The sequence below is a fragment of the Jaculus jaculus genome, chromosome 7 (assembly GCF_020740685.1).
Source record: "Jaculus jaculus isolate mJacJac1 chromosome 7, mJacJac1.mat.Y.cur, whole genome shotgun sequence".
In the NCBI taxonomy this organism is placed as follows: Eukaryota; Metazoa; Chordata; class Mammalia; order Rodentia; family Dipodidae; genus Jaculus; species Jaculus jaculus.
This window is the reverse complement of record NC_059108.1, coordinates 105,987,171-105,999,437: the sequence shown is the minus strand read 5'-3', so window position 1 is coordinate 105,999,437 and position 12,267 is coordinate 105,987,171.

Below are 12,267 nucleotides of genomic sequence, written 5' to 3'. Positions count from 1 at the left end.
GTGACACTGTGCTCAAGTACAGGCGGCCAGACAACCATAGACTGAAGCCTCTGAAACTGCGAGCAAGACAAAGCTTTCTTCCCTGAAATTGTTTCTGTCAGGTACTTGGTCACAGTGATAAGAAAACTGATGAATGCACTATGCTTATTTCTTAGTTCAGGGCTTGGCACACTGTGTTCACTAAAAAATATTGAACGAATAGATGTATGTTATAAAATGAAGGAGCAAAAACAAATCCAGGCTCGAGATACATCATTTCAAGATGTATTCAATAATAAACTAAAAGTCAATCCAACCTCCCCTATATAATGCTTCAAATTACCTATAACTCCCCAAAGTTGTGAAGTCTTTAAGAGGTTGGATTAGAGATGGGTTACATCAAAAGAAATATGCTATAGTCCTCACCACAGATCCACGGATACTGGCTCATGCTTGGCTTGGAGAATGTCAGTTAGAAAGCATTCCTTCTGCCTTCCTCCAGCATGCATTTGTGTATAGAATCCACAGGCATTCATTCAAGCACCTTTTCTACTGAGTAACTGCTACTATCTCTCGGTTCATCCCAGAGGCGAGTCCCTTAGGTCTCCTCATTGCTGGCCCTGTTTTTCCATACAGCCATGGACTGTGGTGCATGAATTAGCTACTCAGTCTGACTTGAACCCCAATAACCTCAAGAGAGCACTCTACTACCTCAGGATTGGGAACAGAGTCAGTTATATGATATATACCCCTACTAAGTATCACCTTACTTGGGGTGCATCTTTTCTTTGCCTCTTTATTAATAGTTGTGGATTTGTGACCTTGTGTCTTTAAAATTAAATTTAAGACTTCCAGGCTAGTGACCATATCAGCCTCTATTCGTAAATCAATCCTAATACTTGTATATGCCAAATCATAAAGATGGTTAACAATCCATTTCCTTCATAAGGAACTTTAAAAGAAAATGTTCCGAGTTTCTTTCTGTTGTTGATGACCAAGCATCCCATAATCCCCTGATTGCCTCTTTACATAATATGTTCTGAGGACCTGTGTGATTAAAGCCATGTCCCCATCCTGCAGAGTTAAAGACATATGAAGGAAAGAATATATTTTAATACCACCATGCAGATGCTATTAAGGCTACTATCCTAAGTGACATTTCCCATCACTTGGCAGCAATTGACACTTACTTTTCTCTGAAGACACAGTGGAGATGTTTAACTCTCAGAAAGTTCCAAGAGAAGATAAATCTGAGGGTTTCAAATGTGAGTTCAGGTGATCTTCATAGAAATAAGACCTGACAAGATATTGAAGTTACCTTTGTATTGCTGCAACAAAACACCTGACCAGAAACAGCTTATGGGAGGACAGGGTTTATTCCAATTTACAGTTTCTAGAGGAAACTTCATCATGGCAGGAAAAGAATAGTGCAAGCAAGACAGTAGAAGGAGGAAGTAGTCCAAGTGAGCTAGCTCTGACCACTCAGTAGTATAGACTAACAAACTTCAAGGCTGTGCCCAGTGACACACCTCCTTCAGGAGGACTCCACTTCTCTAGTTACCTCTATCTGAGGACCAAGTATTCAAAATCCATGAGCCTAGGAGGAGGAACAGCTCATTCAAATCACCACATAATATGTCAAAATTTCCAACGTACTTTCCAATTCACAGAGCAGATCAAAGATACAGGCAGTCTTGTTCTTGAATGACTGTCACTCCACCCGCAGAACTGATGTCTTGGGAGTTCTGTAGGAGACACTGAGGATCTAGGCCTGGGAGCCTTTGATAATGTAGGCATTGTCTCTGTTCAAAGCCATCTCACATCTAGCCCCAAAGTACATAAGGTCCTTCAGGCAACACAGAGTGCTCCATAGTCTATTCCAGAGGCTCCGTGTTCTCAAATGGATTTTGTTTGGCTTGCATATATTTATATTTTAAAAATTTAATTGTTTTCAATTATTTCAGAATCAAGAATTTCACCTATAATATTCAAAATTTTGACTTCTTTGAGATCTGGTACCACTGGACCCCAGGTTGTGACATGAATGGACTTTAGTAGTGGCTGCCCTTTGGAAGCAGGTGGCCACTCCAGGTTTGCAGAGTGGCCATAGTGAGTTCACAGCCGCATCATGGTGGTTGAGCTTCACATGTTAAATCACTGCCTGACACCCAGAGCCACCAAGATTTGTGCTCACTGGCTCCAAGAGCACTTGACATCCTTGTAATTGTTGCCAAGTCCCTGTAAACATTGCACCTCTAGCCTCTGAATCACAAAGGAAAAATATTGTTTTAGATTTGTAGTGCTGAATGAGTCCAAATGACAAACTAGTAGTCCTAAGGTGAGTTATGACCAAGGAGCCCACCTACTGTACTAGTGAAAACCCACCTATGTATACTGCTGATCATGATTTATTATCAAATTCATCCCACCCAAAGAAAACACAGACAATGCAAAATGTATATAGATAATAAGTATATATAATATCTACATATAGATAATATAATATAATCATTGATTTCATATATATTAATATGAATTATTGTGGGTTGAACAATGTTCTAGGTATTGCATGTTTAAATGATTTATGTTCAATAACAAGGATTACCAAATCAAAAAAGACACTATAAAACAATATTTCATGACTCAGATTGTGTTGGTGCATATGTATGTGTACTAGTTCTGGTCATTTGTGAAAGCAGAACAGAGGCAAACATGTCCATAATATATTACTATACTTTATAGCACATGCGTTTATTTTTACAAGTATATAAATATAGATATTAAAATATATGTTCATTTATATAAATATTTCAAAATTTGTTAACCAAGTACTGAATTTGGTTCTCTACATATGCTTATGACATGCTTATGACTGGCCTTTGAATTGTCTATATTTAAGCCAATCTTTCTTGTACAAGAGATCTATATACTCTGTTATTTAAAAAAAAGTTATTTGTAAAAATTGCAAGTGCTCCAGAAATGCCCAAACTACTGAAGCTTGAAGAGGAAGTATCGAAGCCTCCTAGATTCGGATCACTTCTCACCAGTCAACCACCAGTGGAAATTCCTGGGGGCAGGCAAGGCCTGGCTCTATACACAGGGATCTAGTGGGTAGTCAGACATGGGCAAAAAATAGTCCTGGTAAAACAACACAATGAAATTTGAAGAAAAATGGTCGAACCTGGAACAGATCATTCTCAGTGAACTCATCCCATCACAGAAGGATAATCGCTGCATAGTCTCACTCATCTACAGCTCCTAACCTGAATCTACCCAAGTTGCCGACATACCTAGCAAACATCTCCAGAACCGGACAGTAGGGAGGGTGGGGAGGGAGGGGGGTGGGGGCTGCAAAACTGGACCCAAATGACAATGGTACCATAAAACTCTACATCCTAAAAGATAGACCAAATAGTTGAACCTTCACCAGGCCCTTAGAGGGAACACCAGATTCACAAGGCCCTGGAGAGGATATGATGAAAACTGGCCTTTTCTCTTCCTGTTTCTGTTTCTCTCTCTCTCTCTCATCTCCCTCTTCTCTCTCAACTCTCTATCTCTTTTATATCACTTATCTTTTTCTTCCTTCTCATCTTGGGCGCTGACCTGTAACTCCCGGTACTAGCAGGTGGATATCATCCACAATGAGCTTTTGATCAGAGAGAACTACAAGGTCTCCCAAAAGAAGACAAATTTATGTCAGAGTGTCAGACCCACCGCAGGTTAGTGGTAAGATCTTACTGCTGAAGACACCATACACTGTTGGAACATAACGTGGAGTGACATGGCTGGAAGCTAGAAGAGAGTCAGTCCCAAGACAGCTATCACGTTTAGTGCCAGAAGGTGATGCATGAGCAACTGGGGGGAAATGACCAATATCTGTTCAAGCAACGCATGGTCTAACCTACTTAGCAGCAAACAACCTGACGTGATACTCACACAAGTGCAATAGTGGCCTATAGCCATGGTGGGAAACCAAGTACTCTTGATTCGGCTAACTGATCCCCTCAGTGGTAAAGGACCTATAGCTGGAGCTGGGAAACAAGTCAGAACCATATCCAAAAATGAACCTGCTCTCCACTAAACTCTTTCTGAAAAATAATGGTTATCACATTTATTTGGTGCTAACTTCACTTTCTGTTGGAGAATCTGCTTATCTTTTTCAGATAGACGCAGATCCTAAGGAGAGAACCACCCCATCATACCTCAAATGGTCCCCAGCTAAAACCTAGAATAGTTGCAGAAGCATGCAAGAATGCTGTTTTCTTGGTGAGCCAGGAACCAGCACAATGGTGAAGGAGATAGACACAGAGAACAATTAGCCCCTACCAAATCCGATAACCAGAGACACAGAGGCTCCCAAGATCTCAACACTGAAGCAGACCTAATATGAACCCAACATGGTTCAGGGAAATTTGCAGAAGAGGGGGCGGAAAGAATGTCAAAGCCACACGATGGGTCATGAATGCAGAGACATTTCCTTCTACCCAAAACTAAAGGCTAACCCCAAAATGCACGACCAATATACCCCAACAAGGAGGGTCCCTGTGGAGCGGGGAGGACAGGAAAGAGGCTAACAATGGTACCAACTTGACTATATTCACTGAATACAAAGATTTTAAGAAATCAAATAAAATTTTTTTTAAAAGATAAGCTGGTATTCTACTCAAGAATAAAGCCTCTATTTCAGAAAAAAAAAATAGTCCTGGTGATGAAAGATATTCCACTTGGCAGATAGGTCTTGATTTCAGACCATTGCCGCAAGGGATGAATAACTCTTCCAATGGAACATTTGGCCCTCAGGAGGTTCCGCACAAGGAAGTGGGTGCGCTGAAGAGAGTGAGTAATGGTAAACTGGGAGATAAGTGAAACAATTCATTGTGGATGTTCAATATACCAAGTATGCATGAGGATGTGTGCAACCACAATGAAGAGACTAAGGTTTGGAGATACAAGGAAAATGGAACACTGGCTTCCTGTCAATATTATGTGTATTTTACAGATATGAAAATTGGCAAAGCCATACATGTAGTAACTGAGAAAGCTGAATTCAAATCAGATTTTATAATTTCATCATAGTGCTTCTTCTACACACTCAAACTGCCTCCTCTCCTCTCCTACCTCTGCAACATGAAAACATGAAGTGCTGATTTGGAAATCTGTTTTTTTTTTTTTTTTTGGCAGGGGAGGTTGATTTTATTTATTTTGTTTTGAGACAGGTTCTGATGTAGCCCAGGCTGGCCTTGAATTCACTATTAGCTGAGAATGACTTTGACCTTCTGATCCTCTTGCTTCTACCTCCCAAATGCTGGGACTTCTAGTGTGTACCAACAAGCTGGTTATGTTAGGAAATTTTTGAGCAGGGAGATATGGCGTGTCCCTGCTATGAGACCAACACATGTCAGGCACCTCAGGGGAGAGCTTCCCTGGGGCAGTGGGAACACACAAGCACGGATACCATTTTCATCAGAGTATCAGGACCCACTCCATATTTATATAATTTCAGTTGACTCTGGTTTGAATAGTATACTGAGTGAAATAAAATGAATGCAAAAAAAAAAAAAACAACAAAAAGATATTCTCATGTCCAAAAGCAATGATGATTTGGGAGGTAAGGAAGGATGCAGATTATTCTCAGCGGTGACTTTTCATGTCGTCCCGAGGCTCTCAACATTTAACATGCATGGCAGTAGCACCATTAGGATATTGATTCAGGTCAGTGGACAATTGCCTGGTACTGAAGAGTGAACCTTCTAGATGTGGTCCCCACTTCTAAAAGGTTTATGGTCTAGCTGGGGTGATGGGGCAAAGCCAGGAAAAAGGATTATAGCAATGCAGAGACACATGAAGATGAGCTCAGGAATGACAAACGATTCCTCTCTGCTGGAAGCATGCCCTTTCCCACCATAAACCTGGCTCCTCAGGCAGTTAGAGGCCTAGATATGGACAACATGGTCCTAAAAGTATACTTCATTGGCCTTGTATGTAATCATCTATGATCGTGAAATTAAATAAGCCTATCCAAAGAATATAAAAAAGAATACTGCTGTTTGATTTTTTTTTAAAAAATCATTTCTTCTCTTTGTTTTGTTTTTTAGGGGTACCATGCCCTTTATCCCTTCATTTTCCCATCCGCATCTCCAGCCATCCATCTATCTCAATATGTCATACTCAGGACTAGGTGCTGAGAATCCAGAGTGAAGGGATGCGGCCCTGTCTTCAGAGCATGTTCTGCCAGGAACAGCATTTCTTTGCTTCTTTCTGGGTCTATCCAGCCATCAGACTGGAATATTTAATGCCTTCTAGACAGAATGACAAGCTCTTTAGAGGAATTACATGTGCCTAGAATGCATTACATCACTGTTTCTCAAATATCAATGTGAGTCTACAAAATACAGATCTGATTCAGGTCTGGGATGGCCAGGATTCTACTTCTGCATTTCTTTTTTTAAAAGACTTTTATTTTTTAATTGATTTGAGAGAGAGAGACAGGGAGAAAATGGGCATGCCAGGGCTTCCAGCTGGTGCAAACGAACTCCAGATGCATGTGCCACCTTGTGCATTTGGCTTATGTGGGTCCTGGGGAATTGAACCTGGGTCCTTTGGTTTTGCAGGCAAGTGTCTTAACTCTTAATCCATTTCTCCAGCCCTACTTCTATAGTTCTAGTTAGCTCCCAGGTGATACTGATGTTGCTGGATCTCAGACCATACTTCAAAGAGCAAAGGGCAAAGGGCCTTTTAAATGTTTTATTATTTATTTGTACGTGCGTACACGTGTGTGTGTATGTGTGTGTGTGTGTGTGTGTGTGTGTGTGTGTGTGTACATGTCAGGGCCTCTTGACCCTGCAAACAAACCCCAGAAATATGTGCCACTTTTTGGGTCTGGCTTTACTTAGGTACTAGGGAATTGAATGCTGGGCCTGTGGGCTTTGCAAGCAAATGTCTTTAACCACTGAGCCACCTCCCAAGCCTCCATAGGGCAAACTTTTAAAGAACATTAAGATGATGGCAACATCTGGACTTTGTTTTCATGCATGTGTACACAGGTGGCATCATGTTTGTGTGACTCATGTCTGTTTGTATGTGTGTGCAAATGTGTGGTTGTGTGTGGAGGCCAGACATCAATGTCAGGGGTCTTCCTCAGTCCCTTCCCACCTTCTTCTTTGAGACAGGCTCTCTCACTGAACCGGAAGTTGAAAATTTTGACTAGATTAGTAGTCAGTGAGCCCAAAGAGTCCCTGTTTCCACCTCTCCAGCACTGGGATGAAAAGCAAGTGCCAGCTCACCTGACAGTTGCCATGGGTTTTGGTGATCCAAATTCAAGTCCTCATGCTGAGTCAAGCACTTGACTCACTGAGCCATCTCCTCAGCCCAGAGTGTGGACTTTTGAACACCAGGAAGAATCATTCCCCTTAAGTTAAAGGGTAAACTTGCTACCACCCAAACGCCCTTTTCTTTTCCTTCATAAGGGACATGACTTCCCAAAAGTGCTTCCCCTTTATCCCACACGTCACCCACCTTCTCTGCACTTCCTTTCCTAAAAATTGAGCGTTTAGCTCTAGTCTTTTATCTGTTTCACAGACATTCTTCAATTATCTCTTAAGAAAGGCATGAGGTGGCTTCAGAAAAGCACTGAGAAGTAGACACACTTGAGAACAAGAGGAGAGACCCAGAGCTAATTTCCCTAAGCCTGCCAGGTCGTGTTAGGAACCCATCACCAGCATGTTTGCTGTGTTCTGCGGACCCTCAGAGGCACCTGCAATTAATTCCAGTGGCTGCAAGCCACAGGGCAGCTGACAGCTTGTGGGTGATTAAGAATGAATTATTAACCTTCCATTGAAAAGGTCCCGGGAAGAAAACAGGCACAGATGCCAACTATGTTTACAAGACTTGCAGTGCTTAATGATCATGAACATTCTCACGTGATTTCTGCAGTGCTTCTTTTAAACTCTCTGTCTTTTTAAGTGGCACCTTTCCTTTGACGTCACAGTTTCATAGTCTTCATTTTACTTCTGCAAATAATGGGATCATTTATAAGATCCAGACATCCTTGGGATATCATTTTTCATAGGAGAAAAAGATTCGGTCATTATCCTTACTATTCGATGTTGGCATACATTATATATATATATTTTTAGTCAAAAGTGGTTTTTACATCAGTTCCCTAATATTTCTGTATACTTCATCATGAATGTTATATGATACTGGTTATAAACTCTGGATTATTGTAGTTTCTAGTTCAATCACAAAAGACCCAAGTTATTATTTTTTTTTCAGGGCTACACAGCGTGCCAACATCCATCCAATCTCAAAATATTTGGGAACTATGCCACCCTACAAAATGCTTACAGATGTGGCTTTTGGGGGTAAAAAAAAACACTCTTCTTGTATTTGGTGTTTCTTTGGCATGGTTAGAAGACTGTTCAGGATGTCATATTTAAAGGAGAAGGTAAAGGCGACTATTACAAGCTTTTTTTTTTTTTTTTTTAAATTCACATTTGGGTAGAATACCGTAAAGTTCCCCCAAGAATAAAAAGAAATGATTTCTTTTAATCATGCCATACTAGTAGGCCCTGTGGGGCTCTCTGAGCTCTTTGCCAGATGAGAGGGTTGTTTGGTTAGGGCACACCAGGCGAAGGTCTGAATCACAGAATGCCTCTCTGAGATGGTTACAGAACATGGATATGATATAAACCAGAAAGTGCTGCATTTTGAACTCTATGACTCATGCATTACAGCCTGTGGCTTCTAGGGGAGGGTAAGGAACAAGCATGACATAAGGCTCAGGCCCAGATAACTTGCAGCCAGGAGCAATGGGATCATCTCCTTCTTAGAGGAGAGGAGGGCACCCAGAGCTCCTCTATTGCGTTAGGTAGAATTATATAGCCTGTCAGGAGCTGTGACTCTGCACAGACACTTTTGTGCTCTTCCTTCAACCCTGGTGTAAATATTTTATCTTCTCCATAACATCTTCTCCATAACATTAGAGTTAGAACTTACTTTCCTGGAATGAGATTCTAAAACAAATTGGCAGCCACATACTCTGGAATTTCAAAATGCCAACAGGTTTCTTTCCATTACAGAAAACACAGAAGGTTTAGCTCTCTTGCTTTTAAAAATATTTTATTTATTTGCAATCAGAGAGAGAGAGAGAGAGAGAATGGGTGTGCCAGGGCCTTCTGCCACTGCAAACAAACTCCAGACACATCTACCACCCTGTGTATCTGGCTTCATGTGGGTACCAAGGAATCAAACCTGGGCTACCAGCCCTGCGAACAAGTGTCTTTAACCGCTGCGTCATCTCCTGGCCTCCTCTCTTACTTTTTACAATGTTACTGCTTGCAAAATTTCTAAGCTCACTGGACTTTAGGATTCTGATTCTTGGTTAGGGAGGAAGGCAGGAAGATCAGACCAGGAATATTTTGCTGTTATTGAAACTTTGATATGAAATTGCTAGATAGGAAGTGTGAGAAATTATTATTTACTGTTATTTGTTTTCCTGACACTCGATTACCTGGGTTTCTCAAATCAGTCCTCTGTAGACAGACTATCTGTATTTTGGCTTCTGTGGCTATTTAAATTGGGTGTCCCCTATAAACTCATGTGTTCTGCATGCTTGCTCCCCAACCAGCGGCAAATTGGGATATGGTGCCTTGCTAGAGGAGGGGTGTTGCTTGGGGAGAGATTGGAGGTTTATAAGCCCTAGCTTGCCAGTGTTCATTGGCTCATTCTCTTACTTCTGTTGTCCACCTGATGTTGGCAAGGAGGTGATGTGAAACCTCTGCTCTGTAATCTTTTCACTGCCATCCTAGAGCATCCCTGCAAGAATGTAAGCCCCAATAAGCTCATACCTCCCATCACCAACAACTTCTTCATAATGAAGGTCTTTAATGGCAAGTGCTCACTGCTGAAACGCAGCCTCAAAGGTTCAGTGAGAAGCAGCCTGCTTGTGGACTGGATATGTACCTCGGGTGCCATCGACAGCTACTTAGTCAGAGTGGAGACTTGAAGAAGGCAATTGTTTTCTGTCTAGGATCTTTCTCCTTTTTTCTCTTGTTTACTTGTGGTGTTGGAGATGGAAGCAGGACCTTGTCTATGCTTGGCAAGCTCTGTACAACAAAACTATATCTCCAGCTCCGCTTCATATTTTTAAGTCTATCCCAGTAAGATCCCCCAGGTGTTTAGACATAACCACTCTGCCTTGTGCCAACAATCTGTTAGGAGTTCCACCACACAGGAGTCAGGTGTGTGGCAAATGCCAGTTTAATCAAATGACCTTGGGGATTTTTTTTAAAAAGATTTTATTTTTACATATTTATTAGAGATAGGGAGAGGGAGAGAGAGACAGAGACAGAGAGAGAGAAAGAGTGAGAATGGGCACGTCAGGACCTCTTGCCACTGCAAACGAACTCCAGATGTATGTGCCACCTGGCTTACATGGGACCTGAGAATTGAACCTGGGTCCTTAGGCTTCGCAGGCATGCAACTTAACTGCTAAGACATTTCTCCAGCCCAACCTTGGGGATTTTACAGGAGCAATAGGGAACTGTTTCCTTTTTTTCCTGATGAACTGTCATGAGCGACTGGAAATAGAATGTAGAGAAACTAAGTACTAACAGCCTGTATTGAGCAGTATTTAAAACTATACCAAGGGGCTGAAGAGGTGACTCAGTGGTAAAGGGGCTTGTGGTCAAAGCCTAACTACCCAGGTTCAATTCCCCAGAACCCACACAAAGCTGGATGTACAATGTGGTGCATATATCTGGTGTTCGTTTGTATTGGCTGGAGGCCCTGGCACACCCATTCTCTCTGTCTCTCTTCTCCTTATCTGTCTCTGCTTGAAAATAAATAAAAATATTTTTAAAATAAAACAAAACTACACCAAACCCTAAAATTCCCATGAACCAATAATTCCCATTCTTGCTAAGATAATTTTGGTCTGAAATCTATGGTTTGTTATAGGGATTTAGACTTTTCATATTTTCCCACTATGTTAAAAATTCTTATTATTTTGCTGTTGAGACTGAAATTTCAATGTGATACAAAGAAAACCACAGAGCAGTGAATATTTTGAATATAGATGACATCCCCTGCTTTGATTTTTTTTTTTTCACAACTTGCATTTTTTTTCTCTCTCCCATCAGATATTCTGTCAGGATTAAAATACTAATGAACAGCCAGGTATGTGGGGCATACACCTTTAATCCCAGCACTTGGGAGGCAGAGATAGTAGGATCTTAGTGAGTTCAAGGCCACCTTGAGACTACTCAGTGAATTTTAGGTCAGCCTGGGCTATAGCGAGACCCTACCTTGAAAAAGACAAAAATTAAAAAATTTTTAAAAATGCTAATGAACATTACAATGAATTGACTAGATTTTCTCTGTTTTGTTTTTGTTTTTCCAGTGGGTGTGAGCATGTACCCTACTATGCTGTTAGTGAGACTGTCAAATGGGGCAAAAGGAAATGCATAAGGCATAGATGATTCATTAGTTTGATATATAAATAATGGACAGTTATTTTCCTTTGTTTAAAATAGTAATTGTTACATTTACTGAATACTTTCTATATGGGTGGCATAACTGGCCTTTCATATCCACATTTCTATATTCATGAACTCAACCAATATGGGATAAAAATATCTGGGAAATAATTACATTATTGAATATGTACAGATATTTTTCTTGTTATTATTCTTTGAACAGCACAATACAACAACTACATACATTGTATTAGGTATAATAAACAATCTAGAGATGACTTGAAGCTAGAGAGAGTGGTTAAGGTGCTTGCCTGCAAAGCCTAATGACCCGGGTTTGATTTCCCAGTACCCTTGTACAGCCAAATGCATGGCGGCACATGTGACTGGAGTTTATTTGCAGTGGCTAGAGGCCCTGGTGCATCCATTCTCTCTCTCTCCCCTTGCAAATAAGTAATTAAAAATATTTTAAAAATTAAAAATAGAGATGACTAAGTTTACAGGAGGATGTACATAAATTATATATGAATATTATATCATCTTACATAAGGAGCTTGAACATCTACAAGTTTTAACATCTGAGGGGGATCTTGGAAACAATCCCCCAGAGAGATAGAAGGAGGACTGTACTATGCAAAGGGATTTACATAAGCTAATTTATTTTGTCCTTAAATCTGCTTAGTACAGGCAGTGCATGGTGGTGAGTCAGAGCTGGGAGAAGGGAAGGATCAGTGATGTACAAGGTGTGCCCGTTTCTGTGCTGTGCATCCACCTTGCATTTAAGCAACCAACAGCTGGACTCTTCCAAGTTTAA